This window comes from Odontesthes bonariensis, chromosome 2, assembly GCF_027942865.1.
Source record: "Odontesthes bonariensis isolate fOdoBon6 chromosome 2, fOdoBon6.hap1, whole genome shotgun sequence".
In the NCBI taxonomy this organism is placed as follows: Eukaryota; Metazoa; Chordata; class Actinopteri; order Atheriniformes; family Atherinopsidae; genus Odontesthes; species Odontesthes bonariensis.
Window position 1 is genome coordinate 34,582,497 of NC_134507.1, and position 25,367 is coordinate 34,607,863.

The 25,367-nt window shown below is 42.1% G+C and overlaps 3 non-coding genes and 1 pseudogene across 3 annotated transcripts; 3 read left to right on the forward strand and 1 right to left on the reverse strand.

Moving 5' to 3' along the window:
• Window positions 1–742: 742 nt before the first annotated feature.
• LOC142387912 (uncharacterized) lies at window positions 743–14,273 on the reverse strand (annotated as a pseudogene).
• Window positions 958–1,031, forward strand: trnat-agu (transfer RNA threonine (anticodon AGU)). Its single transcript has one exon. It is a non-coding gene; the product is annotated as a tRNA-Thr (tRNA).
• trnap-ugg (transfer RNA proline (anticodon UGG)) lies at window positions 1,291–1,362 on the forward strand. Its single transcript has one exon. It is a non-coding gene; the product is annotated as a tRNA-Pro (tRNA).
• trnap-cgg (transfer RNA proline (anticodon CGG)) lies at window positions 1,968–2,039 on the forward strand. The gene has a single exon. It is a non-coding gene; the product is annotated as a tRNA-Pro (tRNA).
• Window positions 14,274–25,367: the final 11,094 nt, after the last annotated feature.

Sequence of the window (25,367 nt, forward strand, 5' to 3'; positions counted from 1 at the left end):
AAAACGTTTACTGCAAGCTAGCTGTCGGTGTTTTTTTTGCTACCTAAACAGTAGCTGGCTGTCAGATTATTTGTGGTCACTAAACGTCCTAAACTCGACATTGGATTCGAGAGAAGTTGATTGTGATCATGTCTTGTAGCCTAGGCACTGTGTACACATTTCAAGCTCACCTTTCCAGGCAGTCAGGGCAGTCGCTCTACTCCCACAGTGTCTCTGCCGCCCGGTCGGGTGCACGCTTGTTTTTTGTTTTTTTCTAGTGAAGCGTGCTGCTTGCCCTCCGCAACGCCCGCGCCCCTCCCTTTTGCCTAAATCTCCAGGTGTCTGGTGAATCTGAATGATTGACTCTGAAGACTTTATTTTTGGAAACTTCAATCAAAATGACGAATTATACAGAAAATCATGTTGAAATATGAAATCATATTTGCCTATATTATTTTTTTCTCCTGTGCACGTCACTGATACCGGGGCACCTCAGATCTACAGGGGGGCACGTGCCCCCGTGAAAAGGGTCTCGCGACGCCGATGGTTAGGGTACAGTACGGTGGAGGTTCTCCTCCTGTCACACTACATAACATCAAAATGAACGTACAAACCGTGAAATAGTCAGAGTTAGAGTAAAAGCTGAGGGCAGGACGTCATTTCCTCAAAATACGAAGTGTAAAATAATAAGTAAAAGCATATAAAAGCCTTGTAAAAACAGGGTAAATGACTTGGCGTGTAATAAGTACACCGCTTCATGAGATCAGGCTGTGACTGGTGAAAGTGCCCTCCTCATGAACACCAGGATCTGAGTTGAAAACCCAACAATATCTGCAAGATACGATGAAGTTTTGAATCAATTGGAGGCCCTTCTACTCATGGCTTTAACTTTTCTTGAGGTACAGAATCACAAAAACCACTTCCTGAGGTGGATCCAGTTCCTGCTCTTTATTCTTTCATCAGTTGTCCAAACCATGTGGTGCTGTGGCTTAGTTGGTCAAAGGACCTGTCTAGTAAACAGGAGATCCTGGGTTCAAATCCCAGCAGTGCCTTAAGATGTTATCATTTACATCAACATGGTGCCATAACTGTTTACTGCAGTGCTTCAGGAGTGCTGGACTTCCAAAACAGCCTGTACTTGGAGGCACTTCATCTCATGGCTTAAACTATTCTTGAGGAACAGAAGATTGAACTGGGACTAAATCCAATGTTTTCACATTTACAGATTATTTGAATGACATCAAGCTCTGTTTTATGCAGAGATCACGTGAATTTGGGAAATAAATCACAAAAACCACTTTGCTACTTTTTGGCTCGTTGGTCTAGGGGTTTGATTCTCGCTTTGGGTGCGAGAGATCCCGGGTTCAAATCCTGGACGAGCCCTTCCCTGGTCTACTGGCCTTGTGTCTCTGCTTTGCTGTGAAATCAGAGAATGATTGAGTCAATGACTATAACATTGAATGCATTTGGAATCAAAGCCATAAATAGGGAAATACAGCTCAACCCTCCACCACTCATTCTGAAGTTGCTTCAAGTCCTTCTTAAATGAATTTCTTATCTGGAATTTGAAAGACAGATCCACGCATAAATACCTGTATCATGTAAGCACACCCTCTGCAGTATTATCTAAAGCAGTTTTGGTATTTGTTCTATAAATCCAGATTGAAACACTTTCAAGTCAATGGTAGAGAAATGGAGATATAGACCTGTTCTGTCTTAAAGTTGGGCTTCTTGATAAAATGTGATGTGAATTGGTGGAACCTGGCGGTGAGTATTGACTCATTGGTCTCAGGAGTTTTTGTGGGCTGTTCAGTGTATGTGCCTAATAACTTCACTCATGTTGAGTGAAGGGAGAGCCAACTCCAAACAATATAGGCTCATTGCTCTGGAAAAGTCAAAGAAGAAAGAAAGCAATCACAAATTCCCAGGATTCCATGGCTACGTCAGCTGTTCGCACGCTCTCACGAAACACAAAAAGACCACCTTTTGGCTCGTTGGTCTAGGGGTATGATTCTTGCTTCGGGTGCGAGAGGTCCCGGGTTCGAATCCCAGACGAGCCCTCCTACTTTAAGAAACCTATACGGAAAGCCTGATGGTTAACTTTGGGTACTTTCCTTGATCTCAAATGCGTCTCTCTTTGCTGCCCCAAATTGTTAATTAAGAGTGCTGATAACAATTGCAAAAATGTCCTGTCTTACTATATTGTTTGGAGCTGTAGCAGTTGGCTCTCCCTTCACTCAACATGAGTGAAGTTATTGAGGACATAGACTGAACATCCCCAACATTAAAGCCACTGACAGTTAAGTGAACAACTCTTCTTTCTTTTACAATGCACTTTTTAGCTAGACAAACCGTTATCCCGGCTTTTACTTGGAGTTTACGTTGACCCTCCACAAGTTTACACTCACAGCAGGGATTTGTAGTGTTACAGATTCATTTACACATAGTTTTGGCAACTAATCTCCACGTTAGAAAAAGAGAAATTTGAAATAAAAAAAAGATGGAAGAAACACTGACATTGAGTGAGCTGAACTGAAAGTTGTAGGATGTTTCTATTCGATGATCGAACGTACCTTCCGAGGGTATCGTTTTGCTATCTGTGGCTCTTGTATGACGTCTAAAGTTGCAAACCCTAGCTCGTTGGGCTAGGGGTATGATTCTTGCTTTAGGTGCGAGAGGTCCAGGGTTCAAATCCCGGACGAGCCCTTTCCTGGTATTTTGGCCTTGTATCTCTGGTTTGCTTTGAAATCTACGCATGACCTAAGGCCTGAGGCCCCGTTTACACGATAGGAAGACGCAGATATTTTCCTGCGGTTTGGCCTCTCATTTACACCAAAACCCTGTTTTTATCCCAGAAAACGATTATTTCTAAAACCTCCGGCCAAAGTGGAGATTTCTGATAACGCTGGTTGTGTGTTGCCGTGTCAACTGGGAGAAACGGCGTTTTAGGTTCTTAAACGTCACATTATGTGCCAGAAAATGCTTAACGTCATGCGAGCGCCTTATGTTTACAGTTTGTTTGGCTACTGATCAGGATTATCATGGATGATGTTAAAGTTCTACAAATTTTTACATTTGTGGAAACAATTCTGGCCTTATTGCATTTGCCACCCCAAACCTGCTCGCACATTTCAAAATAGAGGAGCACCACTCTTCCGTGGCCGCTCCTGCGTCCAGTATGCACTGACTGTCTATATTTCCCTCTTATTGTCTTCAGTTTTGTTGTGATATTTGCTTGCGTTATCTCCTCCTTCACATGAGGAAAGTCCTCTGAGGATTTTGATTGGCTTGCAACCGTTTCTCTAAATACCCGGCTATGTGTAAATGTGGCCTAAGACTACGTGTCAACTCGTGGACAACTATGTTAGTCCATTGTTGCCAGTTAACTGCAGCCTTGCACCTTTCAGCAGCAGCTGTTACCGCTGAGCAATCAGTTCCCTCTGCACTGAGGATCATATGAAAGCAGCTCCTGCAGCTTCAGGTTAGTGTCACAGGGCTCTGAACTTTGTGTTAGTGCAGTTTGGCAGGAGCAGGTCCCAGGCAAGCTTTAATTATATTGCACCAGAATGAGGTGAGTAACTTCTAGTCTATCCCAGTGCTTCTAAGTGGTGGCACTGAACCTCTGCTGCCTTAAATGTCTGAGGCAAGCAGAACCTCATTTGGTCGCAGCATTACACTATGAATATGCAGTTAAGCTCAACAGGACTGGGCATGTTAAGGGGAGGTGGTGGTCGGACCCCACTGGTCTCTAAATGTACTCAGAACTTCATATGAGATGTCCCTGTTTCTGCAGGGTTTTGTGGATTTCTTGTGTGCTGATTGGAAGCATCGCCTGCATTCCTGCACAAAGCGGTAAGCTGATCCCAATCAAAGCTCAGCAACTAAAAGCAGTTCAAATTGACTCGGGGTGTAAATGGAAGGCTGATCTTAATTCTGTTTCCTCACCCATGTATTCAGTTTATGGACAAGCTCTATCTAAGCCAACATATCAGAAACAAACTGGAACCAGTGGTTCTGGAGCACAGCAGCATGGCGCTCAGGGAGGTCAGTCTGGAGCTCCTGGCAGCAATTACCAGTTTGAAGATGGGAGCTGGAGCCTTTCATCTGACACCAGCGGCGAGGACGAGCCAGTCTTCACTCCTGTGGCCGACGAGGATCAAGTCTACGCTTACAAATCTCGGTCCCGCTACAACAAGAAGCGTGTGCTGTTCAGCCAGTTCCGCTACACCCCAACAGAATCTGAGCCAGACCACGGCAAAACATCTCAGCACAAGGTTCAAGTTCAGAGCGGCTTCTGAGGATCTTTCTGGTGAGGCTCACTTTACTCTGCATGTGTGCTCTCTGTAGCTGCTGGTAGTTGACTGACTTTCTTTGTCTTGCAGATCTGCATATTCTAGAGGCATCGCTGCTGCTACTGCTTGAATAAATGGCTTTAACTTGAATACCTTGTTGCACCATCAAATGGCTCCTAGCTGTCTCAGGGTCATCCAGTTGTGGGTTGGAGGGGATAGTTGAGGGTCTGACAGGTTGACATGACTTAATCCTATAAATAAGGTGTTGGCATTAACTTAAGGACAGTATCTGCTCAAAGGTGAGCTTGTGAAGGTCTTGACGGCTTCAGCTTGGAATGCATTCCCAACTAAAAATGGCTGAAAAGCCAACTGCAGCTCTCTGACAGCAGTGGGTAAAGGTGTGGCCTTGAGCTCTATCAGAAGATTCCACTGCTGCATATTGTGCTGAGGGGGAAACCTTTCCACTCTGTAGCAGTCCTCACCCTACAGCTCTGGGTAAGGGCAGACCCATCAGATGCTGGGGCCATGTGAAACCTTGACAGTAGTTTCTGCAAGTCCATGACTGAGGATGGCCTCATAATATCGTCTGTGGTTGCAAAGGTCTTGTACTCTGAATGCTTGTAATGAAGCTTGTGCTATACAAATCAAAATATGTGGCAGCTACTTTTAGTGGCTTGGGAACAAAATGTATAGGCTCAATGTTGTCACTACCTGGAAGTAAGTTGGATCAGGTGGTGGGGGCAAACATCTAGTAGAGGACCCTGTTAATGACATCTTAAACACAAAGCTGAGTATTTTTATTAAATCTATACATTACCATTGAGGTTGGGTCATGGAAACTGAAAGGAGCCTCTCAGCCTCAATTGCAGAGGTGTGGCCAGAAGGTCATCATTGCCTATCAGGACAGTAGCATAGGACCTGCTCGTGAATATTAGCATGTCAGGAAAAAATTTAAGCTGAAGAAAAAGGCCTTTTGTGTTGGGTTGTTCAGGAGGTTGACCTGAAGCAGGTACCAGGTCTCCATGGAAGGGTGGCTGTCAAGCCATTCATAAGGAGGGGAAAAGGCTGCGCTATGCCAAATGACACAAGAAGTGGACTGAAAATCAGTGGCAACAAGTCTGGAGGAATGAATCCTCCCCAGAGCCCGGGGAGGGTTTGAATAAATGAATAAATCCAACAACTCTCATGGATTCTGTCCATTAGATTAGATTTTACAGATCAAACATCTATTTTGTTCTACATTTGGAAGCAAGAAGGCGAGCCAGGTGTTGGAATATATTCAGTTAAGTCGTGAGCTGTACAACCACACAGTGGACTGTGCACAAAAGCATTCACTATCCTGTCTGGAACATGAACAAACATGTCTGATTAATACTGGGCATAATGCAACAGCAAATGTTCCATCTATATGTGAGAATCAGATGTCTTACCTGGTCGTCCCTGCAGCAAGGACACTGCCTGTGGGGAATACTTGCAAATAGTCGACATATACTGACATATAATTAAAAGAAAAGCTTCTGTGGACTTGTTTCCACACTTTAAGTCACTCACATTGTAAACCTGCAGGTTGCAATTTAAATATGAACATGATAAAGTCTGGTCTTTGTTGGATTTTATGAAAGTAATTATGAGGACAGATGATTGAACTACTGTAACAAATGTTAGTTTTCAGAATTAAAACAACCTGGGCATATAAATATTCTCATTTTCATGAATAAATATGAAGTTCAGGTGTGACAGTCAACATTTTACAGTAAAAAAGACTTTCTCAGAAACTTAGACCCATATTAAAAAGGAGCATTATTCAAATAGACGCATTTTCCCTTTAAATGAGTTAAAAATGTAACTTTAACTTCAGTGTATTTTCAGTACAGTTCCACCTCACTGATGGCTGCTAAAGCCTCCACAGTAGAAACAACAGAAACAGCAGAATCAGCAGAACTAGTAGAACCAGTAGAAACAGCAGAACCAGCAGAAACAGCAGAACACCAGAACCAGCAGAAACAGCAGAAGAACCACAACACAGGCAGAAACATGAGGCAACACCAGGGAGAGAAGAGGAGAGGAACCAGGAGAGATGGATGTAGGAGGGGTGAGATGGTGGCTTTATCTGAAACAAAAATATTTATCACGTCACATTATGAATGTTTAAACTCTTTAAACTCAGCTCAGGAATCAGAGAGAGTCACCTGAGTAACCCTCACCTGTGGCAGAGATCCAGCTGGGTGGAGACTCTCCATGACTGCTGATGCTGCACCTGCAGAGGCCTTCATCAGAGCTGGTAACAGGCTGCAGGGTCATGTGACCTGTAGGCTCTGCCCTGATGAGGGAGCCATCTTTATAGAAAGCAGCTGGTGGGTCTTTGTTTGACAGCTCAGAGTGACGTCACCTCCCTCCATCACAGGGAGGACAGGACTCTGCAGGATCACTGATCCACCTCAGCACAGAGACAAACTGCAGCATTTCATCCATTTCCACACAGCTTCATCAGCACTGACTCCACAGTCTGATCTCACCAGAGACAGGGAGGCTGATGCTGTTACTGGCTGCTCCCTCTCTGGGCTCACACCAGTAAACTCCACAGTCTGATCTCACCAGAGACAGGGAGGCTGATGCTGTTACTGGCTGCTCCCTCTCTGGGCTCACACCAGTAAACTCTACAGTCTGACCTCACCAGAGACAGGGAGGCTGATGCTGTTACTGGCTGCTCCCTCTCTGGACTCACACCAGTAAACTCCACAGTCTGATCTCACCAGAGACAGGGAGGCTGATGCTGTTACTGGCTGCTCCCTCTCTGGACTCACACCAGTAAACTCTACAGTCTGATCTCACCAGAGACAGGGAGGCTGATGCTGTTACTGGCTGCTCCCTCTCTGGGCTCACACCAGTAAACTCCACAGTCTGATCTCAGCAGAGACAGGGAGGCTGATGCTGTTACTGGCTGCTCCCTCTCTGGGCTCACACCAGTAAACTCCACAGTCTGATCTCACCAGAGACAGGGAGGCTGATGCTGTTACTGGCTGCTCCCTCTCTGGGCTCACACCAGTAAACTCTACAGTCTGATCTCACCAGAGACAGGGAGGCTGGTGCTGTTACTGGCTGCTCCCTCTCTGGGCTCACACCAGTAAACTCCACAGTCTGATCTCACCAGAGACAGGGAGGCTGATGCTGTTACTGGCTGCTCCCTCTCTGGGCTCACACCAGTAAACTCTACAGTCTGATCTCACCAGAGACAGGGAGGCTGGTGCTGTTACTGGCTGCTCCCTCTCTGGGCTCACACCAGTAAACTCCACAGTCTGATCTCACCAGAGACGGGGAGGCTGATGCTGTTACTGGCTGCTCCCTCTCTGGACTCACACCAGTAAACTCCACAGTCTGATCTCACCAGAGACAGGGAGGCTGATGCTGTTACTGGCTGCTCCCTCTCTGACTCACACCAGTAAATTCTACAGTCTGATCTCACCAGAGACAGAGAGGCTGATGCTGTTACTGGCTGCTCCCTCTCTGGGCTCACACCAGTAAACTCCACAGTCTGATCTCACCAGAGACAGGGAGGCTGATGCTGTTACTGGCTGCTCCCTCTCTGGGCTCACACCAGTAAACTCCACAGTCTGATCTCACCAGAGACGGGGAGGCTGATGCTGTTACTGGCTGCTCCCTCTCTGGGCTCACACCAGGAAACTCCACAGTCTGATCTCACCAGAGACAGGGAGGCTGATGGTGTTACTGGCTGCTCCCTCTCTGGGCTCACACCAGTAAACTCCACAGTCTGATCTCACCAGAGACAGGGAGGCTGGTGCTGTTACTGGCTGCTCCCTCTCTGGGCTCACACCAGTAAACTCCACAGTCTGATCTCACCAGAGACAGGGAGGCTGGTGCTGTTACTGGCTGCTCCCTCTCTGGACTCACACCAGTAAACTCCACAGTCTGATCTCACCAGAGACAGGGAGGCTGATGCTGTTACTGGCTGCTCCCTCTCTGGGCTCACACCAGTAAACTCCACAGTCTGATCTCACCAGAGACAGGGAGGCTGATGCTGTTACTGGCTGCTCCCTCTCTGGGCTCACACCAGTAAACTCCACAGTCTGATCTCACCAGAGACAGGGAGGCTGATGCTGTTACTGGCTGCTCCCTCTCTGGGCTCACACCAGTAAACTCCACTGTCTGATGGCTATGTGGAGCTGATGCTACAGGAGGAACCGGCTGCTTTGCCCCGTCCTGATCCACACTGAGTCTTGGTTCCTCTGCTTGTGTTCCTCCTCAGAGTCCATCCAGCAGAGCTGTGGTCCTCCTCACAGCTCAGAGACACAGAGTCTCCTTCAGACAGCTGAGAGCTGCTGGGACTCACAGTCAGACCAGCTGTGAGCGCTGACATGAGGAGCAAAAAGCTGGATTCACTTATTCATTATTCCATCTCTTTCATATCACAGGTTCCTGCTGAAGTCACTGATAAAGAGTTCAAACATCTGAATGGTGATAAAACCTTGATCCCAGCTAACCTGGATCAGCTGTGCAGCTCAGCAGTGACGTCAGAACTGAAGAGAAATGAGACTCAGGTGGTTGCTTTGAATCAATTCAATTCAATTAATTTTTATTTATATAGCGCCAAATACAACAAATGTCATCTCAAGGCACTTAGATAGTAAGTCCAATTCAAGCCAATTGGAATTCAATTCATTGTAATCATAATTATTCATAAAATAATCCAATTCATTCATATAGAGCCAATTCAAAAGCAATTTCCTAGCTAAGGAAACCAACAGATTGCACTGAAAACTTTTTGTTTTTCGGTCCAATCTCCCGGCCTGAGCGTGCCTGAGGCGACTGTGGAGAGAAACGACTCCCTTTTAACAGGAAGAAACCTCTGGCAGAACCAGACTGCCATCCGCCTCCACCAGCTGGGGTTTGAGAAGATAGAAAGGGGATACATACAAGAATACAAAAATACATATATACAAAATACATACAATAACATGACAATACAAAAATACATACAAACAAGAATATAACAGTACATATTTACAAGAATAAAAAAAAAATTGTTGGATAATACAAAGGAATATACAAAAAAGAATACAAAAATATGTACATGCAACAATACATACTCAATTTCAAAAATATAAACAAGAATACAAAAATACAGATTCCTAACTTGTATCAGAAAAAGACAAAGTCACCTTGACCCCCTCCTTGCTCCCACTTAAATACAGAATTTATTCTAAAACTAGTTTGTATGGCTTTATGTTGGTTGACACCTGACTGTATTTCTGAACCCTTCTACCCTTACTCTAACTCCAGACCTCTTGGATCCACTGAGGAACCCCTTTAAGCTGATCCTCTGTTGAGTTTAGTTTTTAAGTGTTAGTTTTTATAAATTAGTTTTTAGTTTAAGGAAGATTGCACCTTTGCAGTGGCAGCTACAAAGCTGTGGAACAGCCTTGTACTGTCAATTAAATGTGCTTTATCCACTGACAGCTGAAACATTTTAATTGCATTTAATATTTTCATATTTTATTTCTGTTGGAAGTTATTGCCTGCTTATATATTCTTTATATTCTTATGTTTCCTTTTTGTATGTTTCTTTTTGTATGTATGTTATTTTAGTTCAATTCTTGTTTTATATATATTTTTGGAGGGGGGTTTGCTTCTTATTTTAGTCCCTTTAGTCCCTCTCATCGGATTATTTTTACTTTGTCTCATATTGTAAGGTTCAGTATCCTAAGTTTAGTTCTAAGTTGATAAACAGGGGGTACAAGGTAACTTCTCTCTCCGTAGGCCTCGATCTGTTCGAAAACAGTGATCCAAATACTATCAATAAAATTGGTAACATGAACGCTGTAGAAATCTAGACATAAAACCATAATTGCAACCAGGATGACACAAAGGATCTTCTCTCCAAATTTTGACAGGCTGAAAACAAAGAAAGTCAAATTGAAAAAATGAGTGTGAGAACTTGTTGTTTTGTTATGTTGTTGTATGAAAGACACGCACCAGCTCTCAGTCCTTGGGGCTTCTGGCTCCTACAAAGACAAAAGAAAGTTTCAGCACGCAGTTTAGGATTTGATCTTCCTCGTGGCAAAGCAGGATAGCTTGCCAGTTTAGAAAAAAATGCTAATTTACTTCCTTGCTTTGAGTGAGATGAAGGGATCAACACCACTGTCTTACTTGTGTGCTGAATACAAAGCTACAGATGGCCATCAAAATTTCTTTTATATGTTAGCACAAGGCATTAAAAACGTTGGACAGTTATCCTGATTCTATCTAAAAGTAAGAACATCTGCCTTTAAGCACCTGTTAAATTGAATTCATTCTTTAAAATAAGAAATGGTCCCACCCATGATACAGAGACATGACAAGTGAATATGCTTTAAAGATGTATATCACAAAAATAAGTGATGCAATTTCAGTGAAGTCGTCTCAACAAAAAAGCAAACGGGTATATTCCCTTAAGTACTGAACTTGATTCAGTGAAGTGAATTAATTTTCTATGTGTTGCATAATGTTGCCCATAAAGTATTTATGGTTGGATATTTACTGTTGAATCTTGTGTCTCTGGCTGCATAAAATCCATCTCCTCCATCTCTGAATCCATGTCACTCATCTGTTTCCGCAGTTCTCTGTTTTCTTTTTTGAGATCCTGCAGAAAAAAGATAAATAAATATCAGAACACCAGCAGGAGCATTCAAACACACAGATACACAATATACTGAACATTGTACATACCTCAATTACTTTATACTTCTCCTCTATCATGTTCATTTTTTGAGTCTCAGTGCTTGTTAGCTGCCAGACAGAAATACGTTAAGATTAACATTTTCATCAATTCAGCAAAACCTATGATGTTGGAAGTGAAGCTAAGAGACGATTCAGAGACATTATCTCTGAAACTTTAGATATGGATATTCCTACCATCTTTATTTCATTGTCTTTTTCATAGAAGATCTTCGGAATCTCCTTCATCTGGCACTATAAAACACATGAAAAGTTATTCATCTATCTGAATATGATATTGGGACAGTTTGTCCCTCGCATCACTTTAGATGAAGAAAAAGGTTACCTTTATTTCCTGCTCAGCTGTTGTTATTTGCTGCTTTTCTTCCTGAGAATATTTTGTGAGTTTTTCCAGCTGAAAGAGAAGCGCCTCGGAGTGAGAGTGGGTTTAAGAAGAGGACTCTATTAAATGAACTTAACTTAAATTATTTTATTTGGGATTATTTTCTATGTCTTGTCTGCATTTCAGACAGCTGCTTTGGCATGTATATATTTCCCTTTTTTTGTTATTTCAAAGCTTAAAGTTCATACTGTACCTCAGCAGTGAGGTGTTCTTTTTCTTCTTCCAGCCTCTGTTTCTCTTTTTCCTTTCAAAATGAAATCAAAGTAAAAAATCAGGATCTACTTTAGATAGAAACTAATTACTGGCTCCCTGCTACACGTTAGACTCATCACTTACCACTTTTCTTATCCGGATTAAATTATATCTTTGTTGTCGTTGTTGTTGTTCCATAAGTTCATGCTGCAGGGCTCGTTCTGCCTGCTCCTCAAACAGTTGTTTTTCTTTAGCAATTTCTTGCCGTAAGCTGAAAACAAAACCAATCATCAAGAATCCAAAAGCTATAATATATATATTTTTTTTTAGAAAAGATACTTGCAGGAATTAAATGTCATTTTTAGAGAGGTGTACAGATGCGTTAATGTAAATAAACCATTTAGATTAACAAGACTGTAAAGAAGGTCAATTCTGGACTCCACACAGACAGTCATGTGAAAATGGGTGTTACTTATCACCCTACAGACCTACAGAGAAGTTATCCAGGTCTTAGAATTAGGTAAATAGAACATTTGATGATCTCAGACTCTACAGGCCTCAGTTCGTATGTTGAATGTTAAAAGTCTGAATAAAGCAGAAACAAATCTGAATTTGTTACATCACAAACAAATGTTAGTAACCACTCAGCCAAATATGGAAGACTAAAACAATTGCCAATTACCTAAAATTAGCTCTCACAATCATGAGGAAATAGTGCTTGAGTAGTCCACTCAACACTGAACACCCTGATTAGCACTAACTGATCAAACGGAGCTACTTTTAACTGAAGCAAGCCACTTAGATGTGAAATCACAAATTCAAGCTGCAGATATTAGATCTTTAGGTTGCCTCCCAGCTTTGGACTAAGTTATCAACATTGTTAAACTGCAGAGGATTCAGTTGATATACATCAGTGTAGCGTGAGCATGTTACTGGGGAGTGAGAGACTCAGTCCAGTAACTTATGTAGTGCATCAGATTGTCCATTAGTCTCAGCTATGTCCAATAAAAGCTTGTAAACTGCTAGGTAAAGAAAGAGGTTGGTGTTGCTGGTAACCTTTAACTCTCTATCATTCAATCCACTGAGACCGCAATTATTCAGGAAACATCGGACCTTGGTGCTACTGGCTGGAAATAAAAGTAATTCAGTATAGCAACTCCAGTAAGTTCGCAAAGATGCAGTTCAGTAACAGCTGGGGTAGGAGAGTGTTCACCTGGCCCTTAAATCCACCGGTCGTAAAATTGATTGTCTGAGCTGGTAATTTGCCAGGTCTGCAGAAGTGGGGCTTCACTCAGTTTTTGGTTTCCATTCAGCAAACAGCCCAAGTTCTACTAATTCTGGCCTCCAAGAAGGATGAAGTATATAGTTCCTTGTCCAATAATCATTCATGATAGAAGGCCTGATTATAATGTTATAATGTTTTGGGTGCAGTTGACCTTTTACTTTGTAATGGGAATGCTTTAAAAACCATGAACAGAAAAAGCAATAAAAAACTGTTTAAACATGTAAACTTCTATTCAGCTTGCTGACTTCAAATGGCCTATGAGCAAATAAGATAACATCAGCGAATTACAGGGCTAATATTTGTCTGGTATGCCCTGCATGCTCCATTACATTTGATTTGCTTTTAATTTTGTTGGGCCATGTAAGCACTGAAAGGTCGATGGCAATGGATCTATGGGGGTTTCTTTTCACACAAATGATCTTTTTATGTGAAAGTTAGACGAAAATGAAAAGGTTTTAATGAAGACATTGTAAAGTGGAGGATTTTTTTCAAACATTTGAGAAACATAACTTTGCATAACTTGTGTTAATTCAAGAGATTGTGACAATAATTTCCAAAACTTTCGATTTTTGGATTGCAAATTTACAAAACGGCCGAAAAAGAAACAAATAAAGGTGTTCACGCCCACTTGCCCTAAAATCTGACCCTCAGCTTGGTTGAAATGCTGTTGTGGGAGCTTAAGGAGCTGTAAATAAACAGACGCCTGCAAACCTTAATGAACTGAGGCGATGTTGCAAAGAACAGTAGGCAAAAATGCCTCTACAGTGATGAGAGAAACTGATAACGTCTCGATTACTGTTATTGGTGCTAAAGATGATTCTACAAACTAGTGTGCTAATTATTGTATTAACTACATAATGATACAGTGTAATATATCATGTGTTTTTGTTCATCTAGAGGTTGTATTCAACTACGATCTGGTAAAGACTATTATTATTTTAACATCCTGATACATAAAATTTGAGAATTGAAAGAGTGTGTACTTTCTTTCTCTGTAGGCACATACATTCACAGTCTCATCATGACTCCTAACATAAAGCAAAATGTTAAATCTAGTTGGTTTGGTATCTTACCCTTTGATTCTGTTGACCATGTCCTTATTTTCTTTCTCCAAGTCATTAATCAGATCTTCAATTATCCGTTCATGCTCATACAGCTTCTCATTTATCTCCTTCTCTTTGTAGCTGCATGTTAAAGCATGTTCAAATCTTGCTTTGATATCTTCCATTTGTCTGCAGACACACGCCAAAAATAAGAAAGTTATTCTGTCAGCTTTCTCTACCAGACATTCTCAATTTAAAACTGAGGGAAAAAAAATCATCTAGATTTGGCCCTGAGACACTTACACGCTGTCAACTTCATTCTCACAAGTTCCGGAGGTCCCCTCTCTTTTTAAGTATATTTCTTCCATCTTGCTGCCTGGTTCGTCTGAAGAGTGGTCTACTCGTGTCAGATGTGTCCTGTTCAAGTCCAACATTGATTATGTGCCTAACCAAATGGAATTCTAGTGTTCCAAAGGTGGTCCAATCCAATTATGTCACAAGTGCCTGGATTCTAGAACACACAACGATAACCTGATTCTAACCCAAACCATTAAACCTAGCTTTAATCCTCAAAAATCCTTTAACATGTGGATCCCCACAAAACATATTGGACCACAAAAGTATGGCGGACTCCTTGGTTTTGGATCTGTACAGAGACACACAAATACAGAATGTAATAAAACATTTGACCATAACAACTGCTCACACCTGCAAAAAGATCATTCTTCAGTTTATGCTATTAGAAAAAATAAAAATCATCTGTTAATGATGCTGATACAATTACAGACGCTGCAGGACAAAATTATTTATCAAATGAATGATCATGTCACGTCTGTCTTTGCGGCCATGTGATTTATATCTCTTGATACAGTTTGGAGTGTATCATTTACACAATGCTAAAATAGTGACATCCAGCCTGCAAAGATATACAAAAATCGATCCGCTCTTGATTTCATGTTTCAACCTTTAGTTGAAAGTTTAGCAAAATCCTATCTTGTCGCTCATGTGAAACATGAGGATCTCAAATCCCACTGTCCTCTGAGCAGCTCATGTTGGACAGCTTATGGTGCTGCCCAACATTTAACTCTGGGCGTACACTGCCCTCTGTTGAAGAAAACAGGGACTTAATCTGTTGAACAAGTATAAAAGCAGCTGTGTTTAGTTCTTTTTCTGCTCCTACACCAATAATTCTGTCACACCCTTTCACTCTTTTACAATCCATTCAACAGTGTTCAACATAAACAAAACATGTTTTCTCACAATTCCATTATATATGAAATGCATCGTTTAGATGATGTGGTTGAGTAAAAAAAAAAAAATGCAACTATTCCCCCAGAGAGGCAAAGTTTAAGATAATTTTGTGGTAAATTTGAGTTTCGCACTGAAATAAAAATGGTGCATATCATTTTGTATATGTAACATATAGTTTTTTTGATGCATCACAGTCACTAAAAGGAAATTTTTCATGAGTTGTGGGTTTCAGTTTTTCTTTGTTTGTTGAGTTTACACATAAACAGAGACAAAATGGGAGACACTTCTCTGCATGCCCTCCTCTCAAGCATCCAGGATGAATATGCTCAATGTTTAAATGACATAAATATCACCTGCCAAGATGGAGCCTGCAGATACGGACACTGAATATGTGCAGACATGGTGCTGTAAACTGAGACAACTGCAAGATGTCAGCTGGTTGAGAACTAACAGAGCAAGGAGTTATTCTTGTTCTTCTACATGTGAAGTGTTATATATGATCATGTAAATAAGCTACTATTCCCAGCCCCTCAGCCAGACTGTGATGGGTTTTCCAGCATAACGTCATGACTTAGCTGCTGTACAGAAATCTGCTATATTCAGTGAAATTTAATGGACACAGGGACTTATTTCTTCGGAAAGATTATTGCTTTCTTTTAATCTCTTTTTTGGATGGGTCAGTAAAAGGACCAAGTATAAGACTACTGAACACTTGGCAGAGGCCAAGTACCTGTATCCCTGCCAAATGCAGGACCTGATCCAACCACTGACAAGAAAGTACTGTAGTTTAGTTTCTTTCTCTTTATCAGCAGATTGTGCGGTACTCTGCCGCCACCTACTGTTGAGGCGCTTAGTACTGCAGTCTGTGGCACAAACTACATCTTAGTTGGGCTTCCTGGTGAAATAAACAAACAAAATTGACATATCTACGCTCTTTTGTGTGTCCCTATTATACTGTAAAATAATCGCTTAGGCTTTGATTATTTGAAAGCTGCAGTTCCTGTCAGGAGGTGTCACCATGAAGTCAAACCTGGAACCACCATCTGCTTGCAGTATCTTTCTTTACTGATATTTTACCTGCGTAGAAGTTAAGGTACTGCTGTAAAATTCCAGTTCATTCAAATTCAGCACATCACATTTATGGACACCTCGGACGAGCTGTGGAACTAAATTGAAAACATACAGAAACAGTACATATATGTATATACTTTGAAGAATATCAATTCCAAGTATAATAGATAAAGAAGGAATGTCACCCACTTACAGAATTGTGAGCATATCAATCAGTTCCACCTTTGCTAATAAAGACATGAGTTTAACTTCTTTCATGCGCCCAAGATACACACAACACTAACTGAAAGAATAAAGTTACATCCTCTCTGCTTTTTGTTTATAACCATCCAAAAAAGACCTAGTAGCGGTCAATTTCTAGTTCATGCTGGCGGCCACAGACTGCAGTGACAACAAAGTGAACAGTAGTTACATTCTAAACAGAAACGTGGACAAAGAAACACTTTTCCAGTTTGCTTCTGCATCTTAGTTACAGAAGCATGACCAAGATGCACGAGTTGCCGTCCTCTCATTTACTTCCACAGGCTGCTTGGTTACCACTGTCTGCTTATCTCATTTTGGTGACTGAAAAGTGGATGAAAAAGATTTTATGATTGAAACATGAAGAAGAAATAATGAGTAAACTGCTTAGGGGTAAATGTAGTCTCAATTTCGATGAGGACAGATATTTATGCCTGGATGAGGTACGATACTAGATGTATCGTTGAAATCATGTCAAGGGCTCTTAAATCCAAAAAAAGTTGCAGTCATGGGAATGTGTTGGTGATGGACAAGAGGCTGAGTACTGTGAACTGGTCGTCCCATACATGGCATGGAAACAATTAGTTTCTCTTGAATGTCCGAGCCAGTGGCTCAAAGAAACTGAACTAACTAATAAAGAAGACTGACTTTGTGCTGGGTACTGCCCTGGAGCTGGTTGTGCACAGGAGAATGCTGCAAAAGCTGCTCAACATGAAGAACAACGCCACACACTCTCTTCATAGTAATTAAAGAGTGACGTGTGTTCTGTCAGAGGCTTCTTCAGCTTTGCTGCAACATGGAACGATAGGGGCGGTGTTTCCTGCTAACAGCAATAATTCCATAGCCTAGCAAGCCAGACCCGTACAGCAAATAGCTGTACAGGGGTCTAGTGACGCTGGATAGCAGTGTGGGCGGGATAAACGGCTGTCTGTCAAGTTCAACGCCACGCAATAGGATGGCGCAACAACCAATCAGAGCAATGAAGAAGTTTTACGTAGTCAACGCGATGTGGTTTGTAGTCTATGGCCTTGAAAGCTGATTTCTCTTAAGCTCTAAACTCTGTAAACTTTAGCAACATTTGAAACATTTTCAGGCGAGAAAGTAGTCGTTTAGACCCCCAAGGTGTTGAAAATCTGACAAAATACCGGCTATTTACAATTTTGTTCCCACGAATTCAGCGCTACAAAAGCTAGCCGCAGTGAGTAACGCACTTCCGGTTTTGACTGCTCTTGTCCCGTTAACGGAATTTGACCGTTCAAATGCCTTACCGGAGAGTTTTGTCAGCTCTGAAACGAAGATCGGCCCGCTGTCTCCGGTACATCATGCTCGCAATCGACTGGGGAAAGCCTGTTCGCCGGGCGCGGCCATTGTTTACCTCTCTCTTGAACTTTTTTTTTTTTTTTTTAACCTCTCTCTGGAACTACACACTGAAACGTCGCACCTCTGTCGTCACTAGGTAGCCCGGCCTCCGACCCCGCTCCTCACGATTTGATTAGCTCGATCAACTTTTGATTTGGAACGTTGCAAAACGACCACAAGTGACTAGACTAGCCCCAGAGCAAATTCCATTTGCGGCCGCTAGGGGCGTCTAGATTTCTAGGCTAATAATTCCATGCAATGAAACAACAACATTAGAATTTCACTCTTGTGTTGATAAAATATCATTTCATTCTATTCTATTCAGCTTTCAGTACTATGGACAGCGCAAACAAACAGCGCTGTCCGTGGTTCTGCTGAAACCCTACTCCCTTGATCCGAATATCTAATAAATTACATGCAACATGCGCAAACATAACCGAGGATAACCGATAAGAGAATAACAGTACAGATAGACACAAAGTTGGAATGGGGCATTTTGTTAGTAACAAATGAGCTTCTTGATCCTGTCAGACAGCGTTTATGGAAGGTCTCGGATCCGTTTCTTTTTTCCCTTTTGTATTTTTCCCTATAATTCCTCATCATAAATTCCCAAATTTCAGCAACAATAGCTCAAGCTTTTGGCTGCTTGATTTTCTAAGACCAGAGATGATATTGAAAAGTTGCGTGCTCTGTGCCTTATAATCCACCTTCGAATTCGACTTTTTTTCTTTTTCAATGAGATCAGAGGCAGAACACGTGCGTAAGAGGGTGACGTCATTGGTAGGAACGCCCTTCTCAGAGGTGTCACTTTGATTTCTGTGTGTCCTGTTTCAGTTTGTTCTCGAACTTTTTTGGAGAAGATTTAAAGCGGCAGTAGGCAACTTTTTTTTAGTCATATTAGCTTGAACTGTCATGGGATTCTGGAAGTAGAATATTAAATAGGCTGTTTAGGAAAAATAACGAAATCTGTAGCTCCCTCTGAAGCCTGTAATCATGCTTGCAAAAACCGAGCACTCCCGGCTGTTTTTAACCAATCAAGTTAGGGTGGAGGAATCCTACCTGTCAATCACAGCTTGTGCACACGCTGCTGAGCGTGAGTCTGCCCCAGCTTGTGTGCGCTCACACTGGTGTGAACTCACGTGCACAATCCTTGTCCACAGAGGGGGAGGGGTTTGGGGGGGCGATTCGGAGCTTGTTAGAGGTTGGGGGAGGGACCTGAAAGTTGTATCAGTTCGAATTCTCCGACTTTAGACTCGTTATTTTGAAAACTTGCCGACTGCAGCTTTAAAGGGATACAAGGTAATTTAGCGGCAGTATAGCAATCTCTACTGGTCAACCTGAAATTCTACACTGTCGTAAAAATGCCCACCTCCCTCCCCTCCAAAGCGCAATGAATGTATGAGACCTCTGACCTATTCGTGCAACCTGGCAGATAAACGACAGCGACCATGTCTTCATTGTCCGTTTTCCCTATGATAATTTGGTTGTTTTGCATGTTTGTATTATACACATCCACTAACTAAACATCGGGGCGAATGCTGCCGTTGTGTTATTTAGTCAGTGCAGTCAGGTCATCTGATTCACAAGTGTAGACTGCCCACGTAAGATACTATAATCAGAGATTTTCTAAAGAGAGAACTCAAGATAATATGCTATAATACTGTTGCTGGAGGAAGTGGCCGGGGACGGAGACGTCTGGGTTTCTCTGCTCAGGCTGCTGCCCCCGCGACCCGATCCCCGGACAAGCGGAAGATGATGGATGGATGGATAGATGGATGGATGGATGGATGGATGGACTGTTGCTGATCTTGAATGGGATTCTTCCCTCATCATGGTGTATTTGTGGAGTGATTCCTTTGTATAAGCAGACACTTACAGGAAAGCACAATCATCACCTGTCTCTTTAAGATCTTAAAAACGCAGATCACTATGGTAGATTAACAAGATCACGCTTGGAGAAATTTCACAAAGATGGGAAGTGCCAACATCGAACGTTTCATATTCAGTCTGTGAAAGGCAGAATATGAAACGCTGGGTGTTGGCTCTTCAACGCAAGCGAACACATAGCCTACAACTACAGCTAGCATACAGTACCTAGCTAAGTGCCGTAAACACAAACGACTCTTCTCGCGCATCGCGAGACTTAAGAAGCGGGTCGCTCCTGCCGAAGTTACATATGGGATTCTCAGCATACAGACCCCTGTTGGGAGCGAGACAGGCTTCATTCGCTTACTATTGACTTGTTTAACCTTTGGTAAACTCCTGAAGGCTATAATTTTAGGTGAAAATGCTACCTAGTGCCCCTTTAAATTTGATTATATTGAATCCATTTTTTTTTGGACACTTACAACATTGAACAGAAATGGCGACCGGATTGTTCAACTTATCATTTAATGCCCCGTTTAAAAAAAAAAAACACGTTGAGAAAAACATGTTTATGCCCACTGAAAGCGGTGGTTATGTCAGACGAATTCTTGGGTGAGGGTGTTTATGGGAAAGTGGCCAAGTGTAGAAATCTGCACACACAAGAAGTTGTGGCAGTCAAAATAGAGAGAAGAGACAGACGTGACATAGGAAGAAGAGAACATAAAATCTTAAAAAAGTCAGAGAGCTTGATCTTGAAAAGAACTTGGTTACCTTTCATGAACATTTCAAATACATGGGTCACGTTTGCTTAGTTTTTGAAAAGCTTGACAAAAGCTTATTGGACCTACTCTACGGAAGGGATTTCATGCCACTGAATGTGTCTGAGATCAGCGTTATTGCTCAGCAGATGCTGGCGGCCTTAAAGGAACTGAAAAGAATTCAAATGGTTCACGGAGATATAAAGCCAGACAATGTAATGCTGGTCAACCATCAGTCACAACCATTACATGTGAAGCTGATTGATTTTGGCTTGGCAAGGAATACATCAAAACTTGTTATGGGAACTAACATTCAGGCTCTTGGTTACAGAGCCCCAGAAGTCATCCTGGGCCTCCCAATGGACGAAGGTATTGACTTGTGGTCTGTTGGCTGTGTTTTGGCCTTCTTGTTCATTGGCCAAAACTTGTTTCCTGGGAACACATATGGTTCCATTAGAGCTATTGTGCAGTGGCTAGGGATGCCTCAAGGATTTTCTGAATGAAGCATTGGACAAAGAACTCTTTACTCTTACCCAGAACTCTTGGAGGCTGAATATGTTAAAACAACGGGGGAAAAAGCACATCTGGGCCTTTGTGATAAGATAAGGACTCTAGATGAGCTGCTAAAACTGCACTATGGAGTTGAAGATCTCACCGAGGACAAGGACACTCACGTTTTCATTAGCCTCCTCAAGCAGATGCTGCATATAAATCCAAGGAAAAGGATCACGCCAAGCGAAGCGCTTGGTCATCACTTTATAACAATAAAACACCTTGCTCACGGCTTCAATGTAAGCCGAGCACACACAAACATGGAGTCCCAGCTAGAGAAAGCAACAGTCGAGTGTTATGCAACAGCCACGGAAAGTCTAAGTATGAACAGAACATCCAGTACAAACTTTAAATGAGCACTTAAGGTGACAAAGGTTACATCTGTCAGTAATAAACATGCAACAAAAGTTGAAAACTAAACATCCCGCAAAGGAAAGAAGCAGGCTTAGGAAAGGCTAAAGCTGATGGACACTGAGAAATATCTTGCCATAAAGGACATGGACAAAATCACCCCTTCTAACGGAAGACCCCTCGCATCTTATCGAGGTCAAATCCAATAGTAAGTATGTCAAGAGGATTAAAAAATTATTTTCCAGGATATGGAAGGGCATAACATGTGGAGTGTCACAATGAACTGAAAACACAACGCTTTCTGCCACCACACAATTGATCTTCCATTTAAACTTTAACATGCCATTCCGGCTAAATTCTTAAAAACTAAATCTTAGATCAAAAGAAAAGACTTACCTCCATCTTTGTTGTACATAAAAAAAATAAATATATATATATATATATGTCGTAAGCACTTTAAAACAAGCTTTTCTGTGCTGTGGAAATAGGGGACAGACAGAGGGGAAACGACACGCAGCACAGGGCCGTCCGATGCGGGAGTTGAACCGGGGCCAGCAAGGACTATAAAAATACAGTTAATTTACAAAAAAAAAAAAAAAAAAAGCGCCTTTCTCAACGCTTAAGGACACTTTACAAGACATTAAGGAGTATCCAGCCAAGTATTTCAAGCACAATGTTTTTAGCAAGCCTTCAGGTTGGCTACCGTGCACGCAGCAATCTGTGCCCGGAGTTACGTGGTGGCACAAAGTTGTACCAATTTGAAGCATGCACTGCATAGAAGGGGTTGTGTCTAGCTGCCATGTAGAGAAGGTGTAGGTGTAGAGAAATGGCTTGGGCTGACGCATCCTCAAAGACTGAGGGAGCAATAGCCCACTGGGTTTCTGTGTGGAGACATTTCACAATTAGTCCTTTTCACAGCAGAAGTTCTGATAGCACAGAATGTTGACATCCCAGTTTCCTAGGACGTAAAGTTAAAAGCTCCACCTCCCTCGTCTACAGAGATTTTGTGCAGACTGAATGAGAAGCACAGGTGCAATGCTCGGGTTCCCTTTGGTGCCCCAGTAAGGCTGCTTAAAGTGAACTGCACAGTCAAATAGCCACTTAATATTTATTTTACAGTGTAAAACATGATCAAAATGAGGAACCTCCATGCCGAGGTCTCACCTGTTTGAACAATGTTTTTATATTTCATCTTAAGCTGCTGCCAAGTGCGCTTCTCCCCTGCGGGATTGCACCTAAATGAAATAAATGGGCTACCATTCAAGCAGTTTCCCTGTAATATTATTGGGATTGCAAAGGACTACATTTAAACTTACACTTTTGCTGCTGCAGCGGTGTTGCACTTATTTCTAAAAATGTATTGAAACTCGCCGTATGAGCGCATTAAGATTTCCAATTCGAGGTTGGTGAACAACGTAGCCCCTCCTCTTCCCCGTTGCCAAGGTGACTCGTCGAATCGGGGCTCCATTGATGCTGGCTTTTTAAAGTTGTGGTGCACGTGCTAAACTCAAGGTGAACCTACTCAGAGTTGATTAACCTCACTCAAATCAGCGTTTCTGGAACCGAAAACTCAGAGTTTTCTATCTCAGAGTAGATCAACTCAGAGATCAGGAATAGACTCAGAGTTGGTTGAACCTGCTTTGTGAAACGGACCCCTGGTGCTCAGCTGCTGGCACAGAGGAATAACTGGCCCAGCAAAGAGCCTCGAACAAATAACCAACCGGATGATCCAGAGCTTCCTGCAGCTAAACAAAGATAAAACAGAGGTCATTGTCAGCTGTTAAAAATCTGAGCTCAGCTTCAGGCTGTGATGTTAAAAAGCACAAACCAAGCAGGAATCTGGCTGTTATTATGGACTCAGAGCTGAACTTCAGCAGCCAGATCAGGTCAGTTAGGAAGTCAGCCGACTATCACCTGGAGAATACTTCCAGGATTAAAGGACTTCCTTCCCTGGTTACCTGTCAGATTTTATTACTCATTCTAAAAGCTTTGAATAGTTGGACGGTTGCCTCTGTCTATGATCTGTGAACTCCTTACTCCCCTGATTGCTGCTCACACGGCCCACTGTTTAATATAACTGACCTGTTCATTAGATGGAAATGAATCCCTGCATACTCCTAAAAATCACTTTATTTTGAGGCTTTTTCTTCTAATTAAAACCCCACTTTCATAATTACTCGGCACTCTTTGTAAAATGCAAATAAAACCAGAAAGATATGATCTTAGAACTATTAAAAAGTTTTATCTAATTAGAAATACTGCCAGTTCGGTGCCATCTGTTGGTTTCCTTAGCTAGGAAATAGTTTTTCAATTGCTCTGTATGAATTAATTGGATTCATTCTGAATTTAATTAATTGGATTATTAAATTATTATTACAATGAATTGAACTCCAATTGGCCTGAATTGGACTTTATTACTGAAGTGCCCTGAGATGACATTTGTTGTAATTGTAATAGTTTATTTTGGCAACATTTTAAACAAACTGACATTATTCTGTCGTGGAAAACACTGCTGGTGGAAAACATGATACTGGCTGCTGAAAAACTGGCAGAAGTGGACCTTCCAACGTGACAGTGACAGGAAGTAATCAGCTGAAGTCGTCCAGAGATTTCAGTTCCATCCAGAATCTGTGGTTGGAACCACAGACCAGAAGAGACAGAACAGAAGCCTTCACAAAGTTGTGATGTCATCACTGTGGTGACATCACAATCGATGTCATCTCTGATCTTGTTTGACATCACAAAGCTTATACAGGCCAGACATTTTCACTGCTTTTTCACAGTTGGTCAGGAGTTTATCTGAAGAAACACGTCCAGTTTTTGAATCATATTTGAAAGTCACAGCAAACGGTTTTCACATCGCCTAAAAGATTTAATTACTATCTTAAATAGTAATTTTGATTTTAAGTTCTTAAAGTTCCCATGGCATGGTATAGTAGCGGCGCTTTAAATGGGCTTTCGGAGGCTTCAGGATGTTATACCCCCAGGCGTTCTCAAAATTCACCCGAAAAACGCAGATTTGGCCACTTAGAAGAAAGCCGCATTTCAGAGCTTTCTCCAGTGCCCTGTTTTCCTAATGAGAAGCAAGGAGGAGCGCGAGGGGTGTGTCATGGCTGAATGGGGGCGTGTCATGGCTGAATGGGGGCGTGTCTGATTCTCTGTTTTGGCTCCGCGCATGTTAGCTGCCTGCTAGTAGGAAAAAAAATAGAAATGGCAGGTGAGCAAACCATCGTACCGTTCGCCTTCGACCCGGAATTGGACCCTGAAGCCGAGGCGCAGGCAGTTCAGCAACAAACTGCAGATCAGCAGCGCCTTCAGCAAAACGTCTCAGAATGGTGAGTTTGAAATGTTATGTCTGGAAACGTTTATAGTTGGGTCGGTCCGAACCACTGAGGTGCGCAGATAGCAGTGGCTTAGCCTACTGTAGCCTAATTAGAGCAGAAATTAGTCACTACATCAGGACTACCTAAAATATTATTTTTGCTTACAAAACGTATAAGTTCCCAACTTATTTTGCAATGTGGGCACGTATTTGCAGTGCTAACATTAGTGAGTATGGCTGCTGGCATCTCCAGTCTCTACACCAAGTAACTTTCTCAATGTCGCCTTGCATTGTACAACAGTAACACTGCCAAAGTATTTCCCATAGTACACATTGCCAACATGCAAATGATTCTCCACCCAGTGTTGACATAAGGGGAGCGATTTATAACCAAGTTTTCTAGACAAAAAGGTTTACATGCTGTAATATACAAAAAAAAAAAAAACATACCTCATCATATCCTGACCAAGTGCTGGATCCAAAGTTTAACTACACGGAATGAAACTTATGCCACATATTTCTGTGTACACCTTTTTTAGTAGCCCGTCTTCACTGGGAACAGCCAGCTGTGCGTTGCCCATGTAGTTATACAGTAGCCTATGGCATGCAAAAAACATGATAGTATTCTGACCAGCATGTAATTATTCTCATGCTCACCTGTTAACTCATTTACTTGCCACTAAAGATGTTTC